This window comes from Hylobates moloch, unplaced genomic scaffold (assembly GCF_009828535.3).
Source record: "Hylobates moloch isolate HMO894 unplaced genomic scaffold, HMol_V3 SCAFFOLD_24, whole genome shotgun sequence".
Lineage (NCBI taxonomy): Eukaryota > Metazoa > Chordata > Mammalia > Primates > Hylobatidae > Hylobates > Hylobates moloch.
The window spans coordinates 5977620-6004362 of record NW_026652299.1 but is presented as its reverse complement, the minus strand read 5'-3'; the positions used below and the strand labels follow the sequence as shown (position 1 = coordinate 6004362).

Here is a 26743-nt window from a genome sequence, read left to right as displayed (position 1 = left end):
CCACTCACAAAAATGAAGTGAGAGTGATTGATTGTTCAAGGCTGAATTAGCCCTGCCTGATTCACAGGAAATCTTAATGGAATCTGGGAGCCCTGAACTGGAAACTTGGGTTTTGGCCTGGAAACAGACCCTAAACCTTGGGGCTAAGTCCAGGTGTGCCCTAGTCAATCCAAATCCACAACTTTGGGAGGAAAGCATTTGGATACCGTTTCACATATTGTCTGTTTTATTTTATTTTGAACACTTTTAAGATTTTCTTTCTGAAAAATATGATATAAATAATATGGCCTTTTCTTGTTATTTCTGGAGCATATTCTAGTATTATTTTCATTAAGATTCTATGTACTTCTCTACCCCAATCTTAATAATAATTACTCTCTATTTTAAGTATCTATTTTTAGAAAATAGTTCTATTCACAGAAATATGATACAGAAAAGTATACTTTTCAATAAATACACACTGAGCTGTGATGAAGTGTTCAGCACTTTGCTAGATGTTTATACAGTCAATCCTAATTCAAACATGCTGAGGACTCCCTGCCTATTGCCAGACACAAATTTTCTTACCTATTCACAAATAACGAAAACATTATTTCTCACCTTAAGAGCATTAACATTGCATTGACAAGAATCAATAAAATAAAATAGATTGGTGTATTCCTTTAAGTAGTAGAAAACAGAAACTCATATCTCATTCTCATATAACACTATATAATAGCCAACAGGATATTGAGTATGAAATATTATTTATGTATGTAAGTCACACAACTCCCCCCACACACATGACCTAAAAGAATGAAAAATCCCAGGGTAATAATATTATACCATACAGCCGGTATGAACAAGAATATTGTTATTTCTGATATGTTGCTTCAAAACTATTTAGATTTGCTCTGCTCTGAGCAATCATCTTCTGTACTTAAAAATGAAACTAGATCCTTTCTTGATTTTAATTATCTTATAATGCATAGGAATATCTTTAATGTGCTGATAAACCACAAGATAATAGATATTTCAACAGACTCCTTTTCCCCTCCTAGATGATTTCCACCTTTCTTTATTATTATTTTTAACTCTGAAGCACATTTATTTTTGCTGAAATAGTAAATAGTTTAAACACAAGTTTGGTTCATTAGACGCTCTCTCTGTTAGGAAGAGGAAATGCTTGACATTTCTTAAACAGGACAATGGTGACAAGCTATATATGGCCTGAACATGACAATCACTCCTCTCCTCTTGAACCTCTGACCCTTGAAGTTTACAGACCAGCTTGAGCTTGAATCTGAACTCTCTCAAGACCTGGTAAGAACACTTATTTTTAGTGGAGAGCCCCCTCATTCTTGGAATTCCTCCTTTCTCCAAGTCTGACAGAATCTCAGTTTAAGCCTCTGAGGAAATTGTAGGGAAATGTTCGAGAGCAGAATCTTAGTTGCTTGTGGGTTGTACTCTTTTTATTAGCATTGGGCATCCCTCCTTTGGTATTCATTCTATTTAGGTATAACATTACATCCATTTTAGCACGTACTTTAAACAGAGAAATAATAAAGAAACTGATGTGAAGCAATTTATCTGATTCAGATTACAATCTTCATAGACGACAGCAAGTCCAATCCAAACTCTAGAGCACATAGAGCTAGCCCAAATTTGCCATGTCTCTAACTAGGTTGTCTGAGGTTGCTCCTTGAGGAGTCAAGTCCGGGATTGAAGTAGTATGAAATGTTTCCCTATCAAACAGACAGGCTTTGACATAGACAAAACACAATAATAAGTCTCCCTTACTTCTAAACATATTCAGCATTCATTTTGGTGCTTCATGAAGACAGTGTATTTAATAAAGATAAGTTTGGGGACCAAACTACTAAGCATACATTGATGTGAAAGGCAGCTTGTTTAGGAGGAAATAATGTCGCATACGGAGTGCCTGAGCATGTCTTCAGGTCGGATTCAGTTGGAAAGAAAAGAAAGTCCTGTATTCCAGGAGCTGGCAGCTGCATAGGGCATGATTTAAGGTTCCCTGAGCTTCAAATCACTTGCATCTCTGCCTGGCTTTTCCACATGAAATGCTTGCCATTTGTTTAATTAAAAGCTTCTTTAAATATATTACAATACAGAGCACTGAAGGAAGAAAACATACTCACTTTGTTCTTCCATTCACCTTGATAATTTGAATTCATACTAACTAGCCAAGAGACCTGAGAACAGGGTACCACAGTGAAGACTCAGAAGCCAAGTGCATGGTGTTGGTGGAAGGGTAAGGAAGTTTCATGGCATGTGCTTCTGTCAGAAAACACAGCAGTCATCATAGGCGTGCCTCTACCTCAGAAGAGAGGTATTGAAATGTAAATGAAAGAAATAGGCAGAATAACTTTTTCTAGAATTATAAAATACCATATTTTTAAAATTTACACATTAGATATAAAAATTAGACCAATTTTCTTTTCTTTTGGCTAGGATCTAGTTATTCTCACTTTGTTTCTGTGATTACCAACTGGTCCAATTATCCCCGTTTTGTTTCTCATTAGACCCCCGATTGCATACTGAGATTATGGATGTAGGAACAATCTGTTTACCTATCACACTTCCGCTCAATGAGTCTACCATATTTCTGCCCCAAATCCTATCCTAAAGATGATGTTTACCACACATCTTTCAGTAATACTCTCCTGGTCCATGGGTTGCCACTGAGATTCACAGACTAGGAGGTGGTTAGGTGATACTTTCATAAAAAATAAATAGATAAGGCCGAGAAGGTTGTGAAATTGTAGGACAAGCTAGAAGATTTGGGAGCTGGAAAATGGTGATTTTAGAGACATCCCCCCCACATTTATTTCTACTATCAAAGATTTTGTCTACCAAATAAGTATATTAATGTAAAGAACTGTGGAATGAGAACAGAGATATAACTATAAAAATAGTACCTTTGAAACAATTTAATTGTAAAGACAAGGAAGGTCACCCAAATAATGTCTATGGTGTCCATTGAAGTACTGATAGAGCATTTGTGAGGAAAGACTTTCTGTTTCCAGGCAAAATATGATTATAAAGCATCTCTTTTAATTTTTATTGTTCAGCATTTGTGGAAACACAAGTCCAGATTTGAGAGTGACTTCATCTTCGGAATGGTTTCATCTGGGATCATCAGTGAATAAGGACCAGTTAGTTTAAAGGTAGGGTCAGAAGCCATGAATCCTAGGGAGGATGAGGTGCAAACTTAGTAGAAAAAATGTTCTCTCTGAGCTATGTTTAAAACCATACAGTGGAAGACTGTGACGCCTGGATTATGAATAAATGTCAGAGAGAAAGAATCCTACCACAAACACCTTCAACCATATTTTGCTATATCAAATGCCAAAGTTAATGTCCCAAGACAGTATGCTAAATGAATTCTATATGAACACTTGTGGTGTGTGTTCCTGACCTAGTATGAGAGAGAGAGAGAGAGAGAGAGAGAAAGAGAGAGAGAGACAGAGAAAGGGAGAGAGAAAGAAAAAGAAGAAGGAGGAGGAAGAGGAAGAGGAGGAAGAGAAAGAGGAAAATAAGGAGAAAAGAGGAAATAAGAGGCAGTTACTCCCCTTTAATCAAGAGATCAGATTTTTTGTGTCCATGTGTCACCACTTAAGAGCATATGATGATCATTTAAAAGAGTACTCGATTGTGATGAGACAGATGCAACAGGGATATGTGGCACGCACAAGACAGCATGGTGTCATGAAAATGACAAAAATAGTGACCGGTGTTGTGACTCATTCACATTATAAAAGTAATAAAACTCTTGGTGTATTAGCACCCTAGAGGCTATTTCACTTTTTATTATTATTATGAAACAAAGCCTTTATTTGTAGCTGGGCAGCAGCACCTCTTTGTGGTTACAGCGCCATGGACTTAATGGCATGCTTACAGAATTCTACTTTCAATTCATTCTATAAATACAGCCATGGTTTGGAGTATATATAGCTTTTATAAACACATAAGTGATAATCTTTATTATAAATCCACATCTTATTTTCCCCTTTCTTTAGACTTTAACTTGATGACAATGATGGATATGAATTCCAAAGTGTTAGTTTCCTAATTTTTTTTCTTAGCCTAAAATAAATATATATCTAAAGTACTTTCCTCCTTAGGCAATGTGTTTCTCATTTGCTGTGACACTAAGTGTATAGGTATGGCTGACCGCTAACCTGACATGTGCCTGTCACCAGGGACTGCTGGTTCTTTCATCTTCTTAATGCACATTTCTCTACAGATGTCTGTGGCCTACCTGACTATAATCCTTTAAATTTTAATTCACTTTACATTTAGCCTGGTCATAAATACCATTTAGGTACCAATACTCTGCTTTATGCAATCCCTAAGGTAGTGCTTTTATTTTAATGAGGCCATTTGCAACTTAAGAGCAAAAAAAAATTCCATCTTTGATTGAATATATTTGTCAGTTTTATTCCCGATTGGCATTTTCATGGGAAAACTTGGATAAAACTAAGGGATGGCTGCTTACCAAGTGGGATAAAAGTTTCAGTATGTTTCTACTTTCAAAATTAACTGAATAAATAGTATTTGAAATTCATTTTGAAAACATTGAAGTAAATCATGGCTATAATCAAAAGTAAAATTCAGAATTAAGTTATGTTACAAATGAAATTTCCACTAGTATTTTCTTTTCTACTTGAAAGGAAAAAATAAAGTGAGACCCCAGTTAATAAACTATCTAGGTAACTAATGGGCCAGTATAAAAATACATGGAAGTGAATGTAGTAGAATTCATGCAAATAGTGGCTAACGATAAATTTTGTGATTTTGTCAACCCATTTTTATTTCAGTGCTAGTCTTCTTACAAGTAGCACAGTATCCACCCCCCTCTCCCCAACCCCACCGCCTTTAGGAGCAGGTAAATTGCTACTGATTGTTTAGTTGATTTATAGTTTGGTATGAAAGACTTTTTTCCAAAAATCTCTAAGGATGATATGCATAGTTATCTCTGATCTTGGCGCAAGCTCTCTGCTCTAGTCCACATGCTATCCTGAGTGTTATTTACAGATGCCCTCTGTATTCATAGAAACTAATTTCTATGCATATGACATCATAAATATTGTATTAGAATTTTGCTGTGCATAAGTTAATGATAATTGCGTAGTTTTATTTGGGGATGGGGACAACAGACAAATGTTTAATTTGAAAAACAATAATACTGAAATATTTTCTCAATATGGAAATAAGACCCTGACTATTTAAAGTGCTGTAATAAGTACATTTTTTTGGTTGTGAGTTTAATAACCCTTTTCTCATTTAGAAAATAAAAGTGCAGCTCACTGCCAGTGATTATTTAATTTTACATAAATACCTTCTTTGAGGCTGAAGTAAATCTGACTGATATTCAGTGTGAAAATAAAATATAAAAACTGTTTTTGGAGTTATTTCTAAACAGAACTAATATCAGAATTATATGAGTCATCAGAATTCTCTATTTCGCAAAATTCAGATTTGTCAGATAAATTCTTGCCTAACAACTGTTCAAGAAGGATGTTAACATCATGCATAGGAATGTCACGGTTTCTAGGTTTTGACATTTTCAACGATTAAGAATTACTATATTTTGTAAATGGAAATACCATCACTAAAAACAGAATGCTATAAATAGAATGATATCTTTTGTTTCCAAAGTTGATATACTAGAGCGATGCAAAAATAATGATGAAAGTGACATATTTCATGGCAAAGTTACCTGGAGGTAAATGCTGCAGCTGCAAGAACTGTCAGTGAGTGGCGAGTATTCTTGGTGCAAATGGGTAAAGGGTTTTGTTAGCTTCTGTTTTCCATCTTTGGTTTACAGTATTCCTTAGATAAAATCATGGCAGTTATTTTCTTAAATAAGATGAATGGTAGTTCACCATTTAAAACAACAGAATAATACTTTGTACAGAAGGTTTCACTTTCTTCTTTCATTTAATCATTTCATCCAATTTTAAAATGTCATAATTATTTGACAAATATAAAAACTAAGGTGAAGGAAGATTACATAAATTTTAAATATCACATAATAAGATATGAAACAGGATTTCAAATCCACATAAATCAGAATTCTAACATTTTAAATTTAGTCTGCCACACTGCCTCTCCACTGTCTGCTAAGTATATTTTTTTGTTTGCTTTAGTTTTTTAAAAAATATTTAAGATAAGCTAGTATCTTAATAAGACTAAACCAAGACCAAGTGTGAAAGTTGACATTCTAATATATCTTTAGTAATCTTTTTTATCAAAGGCACTGCATCGTTCAGAGGAAACCTATACCAGATGAAGTTGAGAAACAGGAGTGAACATTTTAGCTATTGTCTATGTAATTTGTTTCCAGATTTGAATATTTTCATTCTTAAAAATCATTTGCATGAATGAACCTCAACAAAAATAATGTGAATTATGAGTCTAAATAATATTTTATACCAAAGTGGGGCTTTTATAAAAGAAAATGTCATCACTATTGTCTTCTAATACAAGGTGACACAAATGTTTCAACATTCTATGAGAAGAAGCTTTAGTATTTTACTGTTTTATCAAGTAATTAAACCACTCAAGAGACTGTGCTTGCATTGAGAAATAAGTGAATTTGTCATGGTCATCCAGGATGTCAATTACAAACTGATACATGGTAAATTTATGAGGAGATAAAGAAAGTTCTATAAAAATAAAGGTATCCATAAGTTATTTTTTAGATTTGGGAATGCTGAAACTCAAAAACCTATTTCCTATTCACTGTTACCTTCTTGCTTTTCCTTCCTTCTTCCTCTCCCTCCTTTCCTTTCCTCCATCCCTTCCTCCCTCCTTCTCCCTCCCTCCTTCCTTCACTTCCTTTCTTTCCTTTTTTCCTTCCTTCCTTCCTTTCTTCCTTCCTTCCTTCCCTCCTTCCTTCCTTCTTCCTCTCCTTTCTCCCTCCCTCCCTTCCCTTCTTCCTCCCTTCCTTCCCTCCTTCCTTTCTCCATCCCTCCATCCCTCCATCCCCTCCCTCCCTTCCTTCCTCCCTTCCTTCCCTCCTTCCTTTCTCCCTCCCTCCATCCCCTCCCTCCGTCCCTTCCCCCCCGCCTTCCTCCCTCGCTTCCTTCCTCTTCCTTCTTTCCTTCCTTCCTTTCTTCCTTCCTTCCTTCCTTCCTTCCATCCTTCCTTCCTCTCTCTCTCCTTCCCTTCCCTCCTCCCTTCCTTTCTTTCTCCCTTCCTCCCTTCCTTCCATGTGCTAGCAATTAGGATTTAATCTACCTCTAATGTTAAAAAACAAACAAACAAGAAAGAGTGATGCCAAGACTCTTTGAAAGGCTTATATATATATATATATTTTTTTTTTTTTTTTTTTTTTTTTTTTTGAGACGGAGTCTCGCTCTGTCACCCAGGCTGGAGTGCAGTGGCGCAATCTTGGCTCACTGCAAGCTCCGCCTCCCGGGTTCACGCCATTCTCCTGCCTCAGCCTCTCCGAGTAGCTGGGACTACAGGCGCCCGCCACCACGCCCGGCTAATTTTTTTTGTATTTTTAGTAGAGATGGGGTTTCACCGTGGTCTCGATCTCCTGACCTCGTGATCCGCCCACCTCGGCCTCCCAAAGTGCTGGGATTACAAGCGTGAGCCACCGCGCCCGGCCTGAAAGGCTTATATTTTTAATGAGCAGAAATACAAAAAGCAAAAATTTTTTAAAGATCCAAGAGTACTTTTCTTCTTAGAGTCTGAATAAAATCTTAGATCATAATTTGGTAGAGTCAAGAGGCTTGGTTAATATATTGAAGACTCAGCATATTCCTGGATTTAAAAATAAGTGTTCCTTTTCATAAATTAAAGGCAAAAGGTTTGAAGTGTATTTATTTTCTACATAGTGTATAGTAAGAAGTATATCAAATATTTACTGAGCATATGCTATTTGCCAGGCATTGTGCTAAATTTTTTTTTAATTGCCTCATTGATGCCTTGCAACTTTCATGATTGACATACTTCTACATCATGTTTAATGTAGATGCCTTATTATTAAGATATAGAGAAATTAAATGACAATAATTACCTGTTTCCATTAAATTCAAAGCCAAGATTATATCTCATGTTTCTGTGTCTTATTTCAATAATCCAAAAGTTGTGTATAGTCATGACTCTATACAAATTTTCCTAAGTAAAAGGAAGTTCTGGGCTCTACTCTCACCATTGCCATACCTGCCTATTGATATCTGTTAGGTACTCAGGAGGAACCAGGCATCAATTGATGTATTTCTTATTTCTTAGTAGCTATCTCAAAAGCAACATTTCCAACACTTTATGGATTAAATGCTAAGCTATTGATATGTGTGTGGTTTCCAAAAAAAAAATCCTTTACTTCTCATTGTCTTTCCCATTCCAGTTGCTACGCAGACACTCTTATGCTTGGCTCTTCATTCTCTTTTACACTATGTATCCAATCCATCAGGAAATAATGTTAACAGTACCTTTGAAACCCATGCATAACCCAGCTACTTTTCTTCAACTAGACCACAGCCTAAGATCTAACACGCCAACTTCTCTCACTCAAATGACTACAACTACAATCACTGCCTAAATCATTCTTGTTGCTCCTTGTCCCCTTCAATCTATTCATACAGCAGCCAGAAAGATCATTTTGAAACCTGACACACCATGCACTCCTCTTTTCAAAATCTTCCCCTGCTTTCTGTATCACACAGGAAAAACTCTCATATCCTTACTCTGCTCTCGAGTCTCCACATCGCAGATGCCTGCTCACTTCTGCTCACTCCACTCTACCAACACTCTGGCCTATTGCCTGATCTTTGATTACACCAGACAAGCTCCTGCCTCAGGGCCTTTGCACTTACTGCTTCCCCTTTCTGGAAAGCTCTTCCTCTGGGACCCATATGACTGGCTCTGTTATTTTCTTTGTTGCGTTAGGTAAATGTCACCATTTCAATGAGTACTTCTTTACCCTCATCCCTGATTCTTTCTATCCTCTTTCCTTGCTTTGTTTCAGGAGTCGGCAAACTTTGACTAGCAGGCCAAATCTTGATTGCTGCCTATTTTTATAAATAAAGTTTTGTTGGAACACAGCCACTCTCATTTATTTACATTTAGTCTATGCTTGCTTCTGTGCTACAAAGACAGAGGTGAGTAGTTGTGACATGGACCGTGTTGCCCCCAAAGCCTAAAATATTTACTATCTATTGCTATTGAAAATTTTGCCAACCGCTGCATTTTTTTATCGAGCACACGATGCATTTTAATTGTTTATCTCATTACTGTCTGTCTCTTTTTACTTGAATGTAAACTCCTCCAGTACAGGAGTTTTCAACGTTGTTTATTGTGGTACCCCTAGCACCTAGAACAATGTGGAGATAGCATATAGGGTGTTCAATAAATATTTGTGAATGCATGAAGAAATTTGCTGGGTGACATATTTTGACTCTATACACTCATCTCATGTCTCTTAAAGATGTCAATGTTCTCTACGGCAACTCTCTGAGATACTTTAATCTAAAAAAAAAAACTTCATCTTGCTAATAACAGTAATATTTATGGGATGCGGTGATGGCCGGCCATCAGCTTTGGATTTAGTTTAGTTCATAAAGATAACTTTACTCCACAGGAAATTTGGATTTAAAAAATTATACTCATGAACAAATTTGATAAGAAAATGTGCTGTGTATAACACTGTAGAACAGTGAGGATAGAAGATATGGGATATGTTCTTGCTGTATTCATTATTAAAAAAATATTTTGAAAGAGCTCATGAGGTCTTTAAAAATTCCTAGTTGAAGCATACACCTGAAGTGTTATGGTTTATTCAGAGGAGTCCAGAATCTAAAATCAGAAGTGGAGTTAGAGCCCTGGCTCTATCATGTACCAGCTATATGAACCTGAGGTGTAGATTATGAAAATATCCATCTTACAGGGTTATTTTGAGCATTAAATGAGATGAATATAATTTGACCTATTGTACAATAAATATTCAGTAAATGTAAGCTTCATCTGGAAACTCTGAGCTAAGTTTATTAAAAAAAACAACACATGTTATAACTTTATGGGCTACCGCTACCCCAGGAAAAAATACCTGATGTGCATAAAATTGACTTTGTGCTTCTCTCACCATTGGTTCAGTGTTTGTTTTTTCCTGCATATTTCTCAACGTGGTTTCATAGAAATTTGAAGTGAGCTGACTTAAATTGGCTCATATTTTCCACTGACTAGCTGTGTAGCCTTAAGTGAGCTATTTAATATCCTTGAGATTCAATTTCTCCTCATCCTCCTTACCTAAAATGAGGATGATAATAATACCTACCTAACAGTGCTCTTATGAGGATTAAAGGATTACGTATGTAAAGTACTTAGCAGGGCATCTAGCATATTTTAAGTTCTTAAATTCCAATTCATCAAGGTTCTCCTCTGTCTCTCCTTTTAAGTCTTGCTTCCTAGAGCATTCCAGTCACTCAGATAGGGTGCGGTTATGCTACATAATTTTCAGGTTTCCTCAAAAATTTATCAAAAAAATCTACTAAAGAATATGGCAGAATTTGTAATACTGTACGTCCAGGACATTTGCATTTTACTGAAGTTTTGAAATCACCTTCCTCCTACACACACACACACACACACACGAAAAAGAAATTTGTCTTTGGTAATAAGCTCAAGACACCTCTTCCAAAAAAAAAAAAAAAAAGGCAGAAAATCTTTTTCTAATCTTTCAAATGATGCCATGTAGATACTATGTAATTATCCTAGTTTCGACATAGTTGTTCCCTTTAAATATATCTATACTAACATCCTGTCTTGCCCCTAGTATCAATTCAGTCTATAGATTTTTTGGAGGGGAGGGGAGAAAAAATGTCTAGGTTTCTTTTGTTTTATTCTCTGAATTGGAAAAGTAGTTGTGTTACTGTAAAAATCTGACATGCAGCTCAAGAAGAAAAAGGTGTCTGTTCCCATAACTCTACTCTGAGCTCTGACAGTCAGTGTAAGTCTGCCTTTTTTAGCATTGAAATTCACCATCTTTTTTTTTCTAGTTGTTTTCTTTACTGCTGCTGTGTACAGGCAGAATGAGTAAAGCTCTTCCCACATTGCATCTGAAAGTTCTTCCCTGCCATACCTAGCCACTTAAACAAGCATGTCTCTGTTTATTGGTTTCTCTCTTGCTCATTATTTTACCTTTATCTACATTCTTCTGCATTTCATCTGTGCTTTGATCAGACTGTACTCTGACCTATTTCTATCTTGAAAAGGTTTTATTCACAGACTTTTCCCACCTTTCCTAACCTTTCTCAGAGTCAGTTATTTTTCCAAAGGGTCAACAGCTATGGAATTCCCTATGCTAACTTCAAATAGTGACCTCCTTAAATAAACATTGCTAAAAGGAGTTGTTCAAAGACTATTGTGTGGTCTAAATAAAGCTGGGCTTAGTCAACCTTGTGAAGCAGTTGCAGTTGATTTTCCTCTTCCTTCTCTTCTATAAGAATATGACTATCCTATATTTCATTATCCTAGAGCTTAGCTTTAGCTGGTTGACATCAATGCTTAAACACTGAGTTAATATGGGTCTTCATAGTCTTCATTCCCAACTCTCTCTCTGTCATTACTAGCATTTTCACTTACCTTATTTTAAGAATTGAAACATATTTTAAAAAATATAATTTAACATCTTTGAAATTGGGATAAATCTTAGAGTTGATGATCTGCCATGGTTAAATTGGTAATATATTTTTTCTTTAGTTGTACATATAATAGTGACAGGTTTTATAATTGATGACATCTTAGATTCAATGAAGTCAGAAATAAGTAAGTCCTAGAAAGCACAAGACGTTGACTGGTGGGAGTCAATCCCTAATAGTGGAATTTCAGGCACAATTGAATCTTAATGGGAATGTTAATTTTGGCCAGGGAGTAACACCCTTACTTTCTCCAGACTCTATTCTGCAGGTGACTGCTGACTTCAGCTATAAAACAGCTGGCCCTAACTCCAAAAGAAGCAACTTAGAATTTAACTGATGCAAGCAGCTTGCATTGCAGCGATGGAAAGGCTGACATTATTTTCATAGGAAAAGTTTCTGCTATTTAGGAAAATGCTAAAATAGTTTAAAGGAATGTAAATAAAGAGGAAGAATGAGTATAGAGTGTGTTCCAGGGAGGCTCGCTCTGCTTAGTTTAGCAACAGGTCAGCAGGATTTGTAAAACCTTTTAAATGAAAAGCTATATAGGATTTACACTTATTCCTAGCATTAATTATTTCTTCCTTATGACTATTGCATGAAATTTCTCTTCATAAAGTAGAAGTGTGACACTTTGTCAATGTAAATGGGATAAAATAACATGCACAATCTGTTCAGTTTTTTGTCATTAAACAACTTGATTTAATCATCATATAGCCTGTGTCCTCTACTTCTTTTCTAGTTGTTCATTCATGATTTGGCAATCTAGGAGAAATATTTCATGACTGGAAATCTAGGAGAAATATTTGGAAATCTAGGAGAAATAATGAGATAAATAAATAAAATGCACTGTGTGCTACATAGCAATAAAAATGCAGAAGTCGGCAAAATCTTCAATAGCAACAGATAGTAAACATTTTTGTGCAAAAATGACACTGCTATGTCTTCCATCTGACATGGGGTTGACTGACCATATACCTTTAGAAATTGTTGGGCTCTAGGAACTATGTGCTTGCAATAGGAAGAATTTGCCACTAGAGTGTAATCTTGTAAATTAGCAGAAGAACAGAAGCCCACTTCTCTTCCCAGTAAATTCTGTAGTCAGAAGACAAAAAAAAAGTTATTTTTTTCTAAAATTATAACCATATATTTCTACCAAAATATAAGTAATTTATATTATTCTATTAGTCAATTATTGTATTGCCATAAAGAAATAACTGAGACTGGGTAATTTATAAAGAAAAGAGGTTTGTTTTGACTCACAGTCCTGCTGGCTATACAGGAAGCATAGGACCAGCATCTGCATCTGGTGAGGGCCTCAGGAATCTTCTAATTATAGCGGAAGGTAAAGGGGGATACAATTATGTCACATGGTGAGAGTGGGAGCAAGGGAGAGGGAGGAATTTCCAGGCTCTTATAAATAACCAGATCTCGTGTGAACTCATAGAGTGAGAACACACTCATTACCATGAGGACAGCAGCAAATTATTCATGAGGGATCCACCATCATGACCAAACATGTCCCACCAGGCCCCACCTCCAACACTGCCGATCACATTTCAACATGAGATTGGAGGGGACAAATATCCAAACCATACCAATTATTAAAGTTTAATTATTTAAAATCATGAATCAAAATTAGAATATAGGTTAAACTGTACACTGTTACTTTCCAGACAATCATAAAATATTTATTAATCTTATCTCAGAGATGAGGTCAACATTCTCTGAATTTTTAAATCTTCCCCAGTTATTTCTGCTGAAGTTGATTGATGGACCACATTTGGATATGATTAGACTTGATGACGTTTATGGTTCCTCTGATTTTTTTTTTTCAGATCTGAAAATATCTTTATTTTTTTAGAAAAAAGATTCTAGGCAGGTTAAAAATTAACAATAGAGGGTATTGATGCAGAATTGTAGTCATTCAAAGCATTCAAGAAATACGGGAATATAAATATCTGGAAACCATCTCTTAGTTTTCAAAACAAAAGGTGTAAGTCAGTCCTAATTAATCTGAGCTTTATAGCATTTTCCTAGATAGGAAGGGGAAAAACAGCTAACACTTGAAAGTCCTGAAAGCTTTTTCTCTGGTTCATTATGTTAGACTGTTTACCTTTGATCAAATTCCTCCTTTTTTATTATTTTATTTTTACTTTTTTGAAATGGAGTCTTGCTCTGTCACCCAGGCTGGAGTTCAGTGGTGCCATCTTTGCTTTCTGCAACCTCTGCCTCCCGGGTTCAAGAGATACTCCTGCCTCAGTCTCCCGAGTAGCTGGGACTACAGGCGCATGCTACGACGCCTGGATAATTTTTTGTATTTTTAGTGGAGATGGGATTTCACCATGTTGGCCAGGCTGGTCTCGAACTCCTGACCTCAGGTGATCCACCCGCCTTGGCCTCCCAAAGTGCTAGGATTACAGGTGTCAACCACCTTGCATGGCCAAATTTCTTCTTTTTTAAACACAGATAAAAATATTATACAGGTCCACTGTTAAAATAGACAACATGTTGCAAATTAATTCGGTATGTATTCCAACAAAGCTTAGAAAATAAAGTTGTTAAAGTTGCTTTGGACTAGGTTTAATAGTCATCTCCTCTGCTGACAACTTCTTTACATGTTGGATGCAACAGTATGGTATGTTCAAATTGCACTGTGTATGTTCAAATTGCACTGTGTATGATCCTTTACTGTCACACAATGGTGGATACGATTTCCAAGTCACAGATTCTTCAGAGCCATCAAGAATTTCCTTTCTCCCAAGCAATCCAGCCATCTGTGGCAGAGGGTGAGGGTGCCAAAATTTTCACTGATGACATTTAACAATTATTTTCTTCTTGGAAATCTTACTGGTACATGTCCAACATCAAAACTTTTCATGTAATGTGAACATCCCATATCATCATGATATCTTTTCCTGTACTATCAATGGTTTCAATTGCATACACTTCCTTTCCTCCATTCTTGTTGCCTCTCCTCCTTTCGCAGTGGACACTGTTTTCCCAGCATGTATTCAATATTTCCCAATTGAATGTCCATTTAGATTATGGATTGGTTTCACTTGTTATGTCTTCCCATGTATTTCAACTTCACAGGACTCCACAAATTTTTGGATGGACTCACCAACATCACACAGATGAACATCAATTCCAGCACACTTCATTCCAGTAGTATAGCATCTTTTATGGCTTTTAATCATGTATCATAATTGGGATTAAAAGTGACAGTAAGACCACAGTCAATAGTCAATATTCCTACCACTTATACCGATTCCAAAATCTATTTTACAGATGTTATCTTACTGTAATACTGTTGTGTCACCAGCAATGAAAGTATAATGGGCAGTACAATTATTGTGAGAACATCCAGTAGGAAATGCCAGGCCTGCATTTAATCCATTCTCATTTATTAGGTTGTGTGAACAGTTTTCCAACTTTTCACAGATTTCTATCATCCCAGGCTTGATCCAGCTCATTACATATATTCTCACTTGTCGATGTGCTTCTGCAGCTTCTCAAAACTCATTCCAAATCTCTTCCCTAGCCTGATCTAACACTTTCGTTTCTTCACACATAATTCTCCGTCTGTCTTGTGTGGGTGGGTATTCACATTGTTGTCCTTTGGGAAATACACCATTAGGATACAGCCGTATATTGGAACTGAGGGAGGGTCTATTTGAATTTTGGTTGTTTCTTCTTTCTTCTTTCTTCTTCTTCTTCTTCTTCTTCTTCTTCTTCTTCTTCTTCCTTCTTCTTCTTCTTCTTCTTCTTCTTCTTCTTCTTCTTCTTTTCTTCCTCTTCCTCTTCCTCTTCCTCCTCCTCCTCCTCCTCCTCCTCTTCCTCTTCCTCTTCTTCTTCTTCTTCTTCTTCTTCTTCTTCCTCTTCTTCTTCCTCTTCCTCCTCTTCCTCTTCCTCTTCTTCCTCTTCCTCTTCTTCTTCTTCTTCTTCCTCTTCTTCTTCTTCCTCCTTCTCCTCTTTTCCTTCTTTTTCCTCTTTTCCTTCTGCTTTCTAGTTGCTCCATCTCCATCACCATCTCCATCTTCATCATCATCATCTCTTTCTTTCTTTTCCAATGCTTGTCTTTCCAGTTGTCTTTCTCCTTCATCCACTGAGGCTCTCAATCCTTTATCAGTTTCCTGCTGCCCTGTCGCAGCCCCTTTACTCTTCTTTTTCTTCCATCTGTTTTTCTTGGCTGCTTCCTCAGTTGTAGAGGCAGCTTCCTCCTCCCTTTCATCTGGATCCAGGTTGCCATTCAGATAGCTCCCGAAGTCGCTGCCTCCTCCATGCCTGCCATGTTGCCTGAAAGGTTCCTCTGAATTTTAAGGCTAAAGATTTTCTAATCACTTGAATTTAATATTGTCTCTAAGTGTATCCTCTATATTCTAAGATTTGATGCAATGTACAAAGAACCTCTTGGTTGAATGAGAAACATTCTAGTACCTTTCACTTAACTTTGAAAATCAATGTTAGCCTATTATGCAAGTTTTAGTTACAGTATATCTTTCTACCAAAACCCAGAACTTAACACTTCTGTCTGTGAATTCGAAGTTATAGTTGTTCATGCTAAAGGAAAGCAAGGTGCTAGAATAATAATTTAAAACCCCCTTTTAGTTAAATTATCTCTGTTTACTTAATATTTTTCTCTTACAATAGACTCAGGGAACTAAATCCCTAAGTTGTTGTTGAAATCTTCTTTTCAAAAACACGTAACACTTTGCATTAATTATAGTTACACAAACAGTATAGTATTTTCTACACATGCAGTCTAAACCTTAGGTTGATTGGACAAGACCTTTGAGAAATGCTTAGCTGAGTCACAGTTATTTACAGGAACCTAAACCTAAGAAGAGTTGAACCCATTTTTAAAAAATTTGTGTTAGCATCACCAAATATTTCTTTTTGGGTGGTCCAGGATCACATTTTCTCCTCAGGTACATTAGCTGTTCGGTGTTGGCTAACACCAATCAGCATCTAGGGTCAATAGGAGGAATTAAGTAATGCATAAAATAAATAAGTAGTTTCCAAAAGTTGCCATAACCACCATCTATGCCTTGTCTTAACATATATCTGTCTTCTCTGTGTACTACTGATTTCACTCACACATTTGGTTATTTTAATCTCTTGCCTTCTCAGACTACCATGGTCTTCACATTTGTAGCCTGTCCCCTCTCTTTTAGATTCCATTTGATCTGGTTGTGTAGAAAACCTAAGTTAGTAATGTAAACCAGAAGATCCAGGTAAAATCTCACCAGCCAACCAGCCTCTGCATTTAAAAAGTTGACATTTATGCTTTCAGTTATGACATTCTGTTGCTTTCACTTACAAATTCTGCAACAATTCCTAGAGATTTTCAAATTTATCAAAAAAATATACCCAACAATTAGTCAACAATGTGAATCATGAGCAACATTCTTTATTAAAACTAAAATAGGCCAGGTATGGTGGCTTATATCCATAATCCCAACACTTTGAAAGGTCGAGGAGGGCAGCTCTCTTGAGCTCAGGAGTTCAAGACAAGCTTGGGAAACATGGTGAAAATCCATCTCTACAAAAAATACAAAAATTAGCTGGGCATGGTGGCATGTGCCTATAGTCCCAGCTACTCAGGATGCTGAGGTGGGAGAATCACTTGAGCTCGGGAGTTGGAGACAGCAGTGAGCTGAGATTGCACCACTGCACGCCAGCCTGGGTGATAAGAACCAGAATCTGACTCAAAATTAAAAATTAAAAAAATCACCTAAATTTACAGAAATTACAGTCTAAGTGATATATACAGCACTATAAAGATTAAAAAATTCATTTGAGGCCGGGCGCGGTGGCTCACGCCTGTAATCCCAACGCTTTGGGAGGCCGAGGCAAGCGGATCATGAGGTCAGGAGATCAAGACCATCTTGGCTAACACGGTGAAACCCTGTCTCTACTAAAAAATACAAATAATTAGCCAGGTGTGGTGGCAGGCGCCTGTAGTCCCAGCTATTCAGGAGGCTGAGGCAGGAGAATGGCGTGAAGCCGGGAGACAGAGTTTGCAGTGAGCCGAGATCGCTCCACTGCACTCCAGCCTGGGTGACAGAGCGAGACTCCGTCTCAAAAAAAAAAAAAAAAAAAAGAAAATTTTATTTGAATGTCACCTTATAGGACTTATCAACTAATTCAATATATTTTTAAAAGAGTTCTCATGTTCATTTGTATTTGATCACTAATTTCACAATATACAAAGAAGACTATTGATTCATCAAGAATCTAAGGCCTTTGAGCACAATTTTTAATTCTTCTCAAAGTATTTTCTCCTCCAGTCTTAATGACATCTGGTTTCTGCTCCAGGATATGGAAAGCTAGAAGGAGTATTTCTTCCACACTTATAGAAACAAAAAGGCTAGAAAAATAGTAAACCCACAAATTTCTTGGACCCATTCAAAAGTTGAGATTACAACACAACCAACTAACCAGAAAACTGGGGAGAGACAGGTGCCTACAGGGAGAGACAGGATATATGCATTTGCTTTGCTAAGGTGGATGTCACCTGGACACCACTAAGTGTTCAGAATAACTGATAAATTGGAGGCAGAGTGCAGAGTGCAGACTGGTAGAGAGGGTGAAGCCTCTGAGGTCCACAGATATGGGAGAAGGAGACTCCCACACACCAGCAGCCTTTTTATCCATGAAGCCCACTAGGTGTTAACAGGAAGGTATGGGGGTGAGGGGATCAGAGAAGTGAATCCGCAGACAACTTCTTTTATGTAGGACTGGTGGACAGGAAGAGCAGGCATAAAAAATGAGCTGGAGGTGAAGAGCAGGCATAAAAAATGAGCTGGAGGTATGGGGGTTAGAGGATCAGAAAGGTGAGTCAAGAGGCAGCTTCTTTTATTTAGGATTGGTGGACAGGAAAAGCAGGCATGAAAAATGAGCTGGAGGTAATGCTCCTGTATGGAACCAAAGCCTTAATCTACCGGAAAAACACAGGGCATAAGGCACTGATGTAAACCTATGGCACCTGACAAAGAGAACAAGAAAAACAAAAGGAGCAGAAATATGTTCTTAGCAAGAACTATAGCTGGAAAAAGAGCAGTAACACTTTGAAGGCCACGTCCCTGAGACCCAGAGACTTTTCCCAACTTCACTACCCACCACCAGGCTAAAAAGCACCAAATAAGGTGATAATGGAGTACTGCTGGTTAAGTTGCAAGTGACAGACACTCTTTGTGGTACAGCACGAAAGGGAAGGTTAATGGGGAAGGTGGAGTAGAAATTGAGAAAAAAATTTTGGGAAGCCTCCATTCCAAACACACAGCATATTGCTAGAGAAATTTGAAGACTGGGGTTTACTAAAGGCAAACATAGCAAAGACAATTTCAACACTAAACAACTCCTGGCTAGATTAACACAATCCTATATACAGAAAAGGTATGCCTGTTTAAAAGCCTAGAGTCTAAGTACTTGGGTCTATGCTTTCCTATACAAAATACATGGCTTTCTACAAAAAATTTTGAAGAATATGGAAAATCAACACACACACTCACACACACACACACACACACACACACACACACTCCCCACAATGTAATCAACAGAACCACCAGATTCAGATATGGTGCAGATGTTGAAACCACCTGACTGAGTATTTCAAATTACTATGATTAATATATTATACACTCTAAAGAAAAAGGTGGACATATTTAACATTATACAGCCAGTTTTATCAAAAAGAGGGAAAGCAAAAGGAAGAAACAAATGCAAATGGTAGAAATGCATAGCATAGTAATAGATAAAGCATGTATTTGATTGACTTATTAGTAGACTGGGCAGAGTGAAGAAAATATTCAGTGAACTTGAACATAGGTCAATAGGAATTACTTCAAATGAAACACAGAAAAAAATGTGGGAAAAATAAACACAAACAATAATACAGAAAAAAGCATCCATGAACAGTCAGAGGAAATCAAGTAATCTAACAATTGCCTAACTAGAATTCTAGAAGGAGAATCAAGACAGAATGGAGCAGAGAAACATTTGAAAAAAATAATGAACAAGAATTTTTGACATGAATAATAGACACCAACGCATAGATCCGGGAAACTCAAAGAACATCAAACAGGGTAAATACCCGCCTTAAGGGATGAGACATGGTGGGATGGGACGGTGAACACACATAGGTATCATATTATATCATAATATAATATAATATAATAATATATATTATACATATATACATTATAATATAATACATATTATATTGCATATATGCAATATATGTATAATATATTGTATAATATGTATAATATAATGCATTATATTATATTGCATATAATGTAATATATTATATATTATATTATATTATATGCATTATTATAATTATATATTATATTATACTATATTAAACAATGCTGCAAACAAAAGACAAAAAGAAAACACTTAACACAGCCTGAGGGGGAAAAAAGACAAGTTACAGGGAAACAAATATATTCTAGCTGATTTCTCATCAAAAACTGAAAAAAATAAAATACTGTCTTTCCATAATTCTTTACCCAGCAAAAATATATTTTGAAAATGAAGTATAAATAAAGGCTTTATAAGAGAAACAAAATCAGATAATTCATTTTGAGAAGATCTACACAACAAGAAATGTTAAAAGAAATTCATCCGGCAGAAGGAATGTGATATCAGATTGAAATGTGAATCTTCTAAGGAAATAAAGAGCACTGCCAAGGGAATAACTGAAAATAAAATAATTTAAAAATTTGCTCTAAAAGATAATGCCTAAAGAAAAATACTAGCAACATATTGTGTTTGTGGAGTATATAAAAGAAAACGTATGACCTCAATAGCTCAAAGAATGGGGGAAAAGAATTGGACATACATAGTTATGAGGTCCTTAAACTGCTTGTCAAATAGTATATGATTTTATTTAAAATAAGATTCTGATTAATTGAAAGTATATATTGAAGGTATGGATCACTGGACTACGAAAAAGTACAAATAATTTAATAATGGAGATAAAAATTGATTATTATAAAATGTATTATTAACACAAGATACATCAGAAAAAGAGGGAAAAAATAGCAAAAACAGATAGAACAAATAAAACACAGTGTGGGAAAATGGCAGATCTTTATCGCCTAGGCTTTTTATTGTTTCCTCTAGAGTCACTCTGAAAAATCTTAATTCATATACCTAAATAGAGGAATTTGTGAATAATCTTACTGGGAAGTAAGGGGCATTTATAATATGAGTATGCTGTGTTTTCCCTGCAGGAAACTTATGGTTTTCTTTATACAAAACTTGTGGTTTTATCCTTACAAAAACAAACACGTGAACACAATCATTAATTTATCAAGTATTCGCTGAGCATTTTTTTTTGAGACGGAGTCTCGCTCTGTTGCCCATGCTGGAGTGCAGTGTGTAGTGCAGTGGCATAATCTCAGCTCACTGCAACCTCCGCATCCTGGGTTCAAGTGATTCTCCTGCCTCAGCCTCATGAAGCTGGGATTACAGGTGCCCACCACCATGCTAAGCTAATTTTTTTTTTTTTTTTTAGTACAGATAGGGTTTCACCAGGTCGGCCAGACTGGCCTCGAACTCCTGACCTCAGGTGATCCACCCACCTTGGCCTCCCAAAGTGCTGGGATTACAGGCCTGAGCCATCACACCCAGCCGATCATCTTCTTTATGCTAAGGATTGTGGGTACGATGTTGATCAAAACAGGTACAGATCTAGTAGAGTTCTTCCAGTACTGACAAACTTGTAAGTTATTGATAGGTCAGTAGCTGTTCCCCAAATTGTCTTCAAAGATCTGTCATTTTAAATGGCTTCTTTTGTGATACAATAAATACATTCCTCTTAAAATATTTTATTTTCATGTTTGTTGCACTGCTAAGAATAAAATCTTTGAAATATATCTGTAGTGAAAAAATACAATGGACAATTTCGATTGTCTACTCAACATTCATTGTCTCCTTACACCTCCTAAGAGAACCTGGGATGCTCTTCAGGAACACATTCCTCCTTCATACTACTTGTGTGACTCAGGGAAAACGGATTCTGTTTCTAGCTCAGATGCCACCCTTGATAAAACTAAGTTATTAATAATAATCTAATCCCCATTCCACACTCTATCAAGCCAGTGATCCATTCAGGAACTCAAATTTAATCCAATCAGCACAAAGCATTCCAGCCTTTGGTTATTTTTATTCTGTGAGTTGACCCAAGACATGATAGAGCCCAAACACACTGGAAGAGAGGCGTTTTATTCCACAAATAGAAGAGTGGCTTTTCCTCTCTCCTACTCCATGAAGACTAGGAAACAGGCTGTCCTGGAGGCTACTGACAATCATGTTTTGGCCACAAGAGAGGCCAGCTTGAGAACAAAGTTATACATGTACCAGAGTTGACCTGGAAGAAGCACAGGGGAACTGAGTTTGAGTCCTCATTTTAATTTGCCTTGAGCTTGTTCTGTCTTGGGACTTGCAATTATGTGAGAGTCACTTAACTCAATAAATATTTATTGAGCACCTACTTTGTGTCAGATATTCTTCTACTAGGAATACAGCAGAGCTGTGTTCACAGAGCTTATGTTCATGTGAGCTTATGAACAGTAGAGCTGTGTTCACAGAGCTTATGGTCATGTGAGTACAGAAAATCAGTAAGAAAATAAATAAACATAGAATAGGTCAAATGTTAAGAAATGCTATTATTTGTTATTTTTTATTGATACTCTATAACTTTTAGTGACTCCAACTAAACATACGAGGTCATTTCCTTTAGCCTCTTTTCTCAGGAATCCTGCCCCCAAATTGCCATCCATTTCACTTTAGCAGCCCCAGGCTCTGACCCAGCCCCACTCACCTCATTCAGCTCCTTCTCTCTCTTCTAAGGTTGTAAAATGTTACATTGGTCCTGATATTCAACACGTATTTCTTTGAGAATCATCTTTTGTCTGTTGTCCCGTATCTAAAACCACCTGCCTCATGCATTTTTGGTTGGAGAAAAAGTCCAGTACAAATCTCATGAGCAGACGTGTAAAGAGACCTGAGTTTTCATAGTGAATAGGAGTTTAGAAAGATGAATAATTCACATATAAGAAATCATCTGTATGTAGATATGGAAAGATGAAATATATATAATACATATGTTTTAAGTTGACATATAATACATAGTAATCAGATCAAGGTAATTAGCATATCAATAACCTCAAACATTTATCACTGCTTTGTGTTGGGAACATTCAATATCCTCCTTCAAGCTATTTGAGACTATATAATACATTGTTAACTGTAGTCATCCTACAATGTTATAGAACACTAGAATTTATTCCTCCTATCTATCTGTAATTTTATATCCTTTAACAAATCTCTTCCTATTCCTCCTTTTCCCAACCCTTGATGTGAGATCAACATTTATTTTTGCTTCCACATATGAGTGAGAACATGTAGTCTTTCATTTTCTTTTCCTGGTTCATTTCACTTAACATAATGTCCTCCAGTCCCATCCATGTTGTTCCGAATGATAGGATTTTTTTTTTTTTTTTTTTTTTTTTAGAGAAGGGGTCTCACTCTGTTGCTCAGGCTGAGCGTAATGGTGCAATCATAACTCACGAGAGCCTCAAACTCCCAGGCTCAAGTGATCCACTCACCTCAGCCTACTATGTAGCTTTAACTACCAATGTATCACCAAGCCTGGCTAATTTTTTAAATTTCTTGTAGAGATGGGGTCTCACTTTGTTGCCCAGGCTGTTCTCAAACTCCTGGCCTCAGGTATTTTTCCTGCCTTGGCCTCCCACATTTCTGGGATTACAGGTGGGAGCCACCACAGTCTGATCTGACCTCATCTTTTTTTTTTTTTTTTTTTTTTTTATGGCTGCATAGCATTTTACTGTTTATGTGTACCACATTTTCTTTATCCATTCATCTGTTATTGGATGCCTAGTTTGATTCCACATCTTGGCTATTGTGAATAGTGCTGCAATAAACATGGGAGTACAGATGCCTCCCTGATATAATGATTTCCTTTTCCTTGGATAAATTCCTAGTGGTGGGCTTGCTGGATCATACTTAGTTCTGTTTGTGGTTTTTGAGGGACCTCCACACTACTCATAGTGGCTGTATTAGTTTACATTCCCACCAACACTGTATAAGAGTTCCCATTTTTTCTATATACTCACTAGCATTTACTAGTTTTTGTCTTTTTGATAATAGCTACCCTAACTAGGGAGTTAAGTGTGATTTGAAAAGGAGGACAGATTAGTTCTAAGAGTTATAACTGAATACAGATGTGTCTAGAGGGGAAGGCAAAAGTCACATCATGAAGGGAGGGGTAGCTAAATAAACATATTCTTCCATATCTTCCCTTTCCTAACTTTCCCCTTATTATGTTCACAGTTTCTATTGATTATTTTCACTTGCATATCCCCACTATAATATAAGGTTGCTGAGAATGAAACCATAACTGACGTGCTCACTGTTACATTTCCAGTTTCTGGATAACGGTAGGCACTCAAAATGTGTTGAATTGGCTATGTCTGTGTATGGTTGTGTACAGGTTAAATGCATTTATATGTATATATATATGGGGTTGTTTCATGCATTAAACAACTTAAAACATTACTGATGGTGTGAAAGTAAAACTTAGGAACTCTTATTAGGTGGGTTATTTTTGAAAGCATATTCATTCTTTCAGGAAAATAATATATTACTAAGTGTATTTATTTATTTCATTAAAAGTTGCAAATTTTGGCCTCCACATTAAAACTACCTTGGAGTAAAAGTTCAAATGAATTATAATTAAGTCAAATAAAAACAAGCATAAATGTCCAACATATGTTATATCAGTGGAACACCTATTTTAGAAAATAGCTAGTGTAACTCCCTTGGTAAGTTAGCATCCTGGAGACCATCAAGAAATAACCTTGTGAAGAAATCATAGTTTGTGAAAACAAATGGCTATGGTATTGTGAGAGAGAGGCTTCCACTGAAAAGTAAATTTCATGATTTTTCTCTACCATTGAAAAATTATTGTTACTTCCCTAGTCAAAATATGTGGTTTTGCCATGTGTTTTCAAACACAATATGAATGTGTGAGAGGTATTTCGAAACGGCCACCTGGAACAAACATAGTAAAATGACCAATTAGGGAACACAGAGGCTTCCATGGAAAAAATAATAAATATTTTAATTCTCCCCAAGTTTGCATTTAGAAATATTTGTTAGAGGTTTTATTCACCAAAATAAATAACCAAACTTCTGAGATATCCCACCTCACTTGAACTTAAATATGTTGTGCACATAGTTAAATTTTTACCTAGCTTCTCCAAAGTAACACTTCTAGGTTCCCTGTTTTTTCTGTGTGTAAAAGTTTTTAGGTTATTGAAATTCAGTCACCCGTCGATCAACTACATGTGAAATACTCTTCTTTGCACAGAGCATTTAAATTGCATAAAACTTTATCTTCCACAAATATTTACAGTGCTCTTTATAGGTTGTAAGCACTTAATACAAACTTATTGAGTAAAGGCCTCTTCCATGTCCTTTGTTAAAATAAACGTTATTTTATATTTTGACACAAGAAGAGCCTTGCTAAGCATTTCTTTCCTGAGAATTTGAGGTAACTGTGTCAAAATCACATGGACAAAATAATTTTCCATAATAAGTTAAACAGGTGAGTTTCTTTCATTGTTCCTGTAAACATATTTTCACACTGTGAGGGGACAGAAAGCAGGTTTCAGGATAAAATAATTTAGGAAGATATATTGAGTTAGAGCTCAGTGAATGCAAGTGAAATACAATAGCCTTAGCTAAATTAAGTAGATATTTTAATGGGGATGTTGGTGAGGAATTATTTACTGGCATATATGAGAATTTTATAACACAAAGATAAGAAATACATCAGGTCCCTTTATAAAGTCTAGAGCCCGGTGTATAGTAATACATAAAAACACCATCAGAACGCAGGGAATGTTTTATTGCACTCTATGACTTCTCTCTTTCTCTCTCTTAACTTTTTATCTTTCTTTTTCTGCAGACTGGTTTTCTCTGCTAATCACTATGTGTGTTAAAATACACTACACTACCATCTCAAATTTTTATATCTCCTCTGTGCAAGAGATCCACCCCAAATGAAACTAGAATCTCTTAGTTTAATTTATAAATTCTGGTAAAAAGAATCTGATTGGCTCATCTTGAGGCAATTTTCCACCTACATTTTGACTCCTAATGTAATTATTAATTTTGAAGTACTCTATATTTATTTACTTGCCTTATATTTAGCAATTCTATAGGACTCAGTTATGAATGGCTATTTTATTTACAATTATGACATGGTTCACTACATTCCTTGCATCATCTACAGCATAACACAAATGTGTCTTTATCATACAACAATGTTAACTTAAAATGTTTGAGAAACTGGTAATAAGTTTATGTCAACAGAGCCATAAAAGCATGAAACTTGGAGGAAGGAAGGCTTCAGTTATCCTATTAAGCAACCAGCCCAAAGATCGAGTGAGGACAAAGATAACGTTAAATTGGTAAGTAGAAGGAGAAACAATAAATATCAACTCTAGCATAGTGACTGAAAAAAATCATGCACCTTTTCTTCCTTCTTCCTTCAATTAAATTCCCCTATTACTTTTTACGTGTTAGTGAATGATAAAATTGCAACTTGATTTTTGGAATATATGACCACATAAGATTGTGACTGAACTAGAAAAGAAATTGATATTGACCTGTGTAAAATGTGACAGACAAGGGGACTTCATATCATCCATTTTTGGAAGAGATAAGAACATTTCCAATGTAGACAGTACATAGTTTTAGCATATTAAGCAGAAGCAAAAACACTCATTATTTTGTGGTATGATAGTTAATTGTGCATAAAAGCGTGAAGTGGACACTTCGAAGCATGTACCTTCTTATGGAAGGTATTGCTTTAAGAATGCGGAAGCAAAATATCTTTCCATATTTTTGCTGTCATTTAGTGTGGCAGACACTTTAACTATTTGTATGGTTTTCCCTTCACACACACACAAAAAAAAACAACAACAACAAAAACAAAAAAAAACCACAACAACAAAAACAAAAAAAAAACATGGTGCCTAGAGTCAAGG

General features: G+C 36.1%; 1 pseudogene; it reads right to left on the bottom strand.

Moving 5' to 3' along the window:
- Positions 1 to 14231: 14231 nt before the first annotated feature.
- Positions 14232 to 15942, bottom strand: LOC116462975 (methionine aminopeptidase 2-like; annotated as a pseudogene).
- Between the last annotated feature and the right edge of the window lie 10801 nt (positions 15943 to 26743).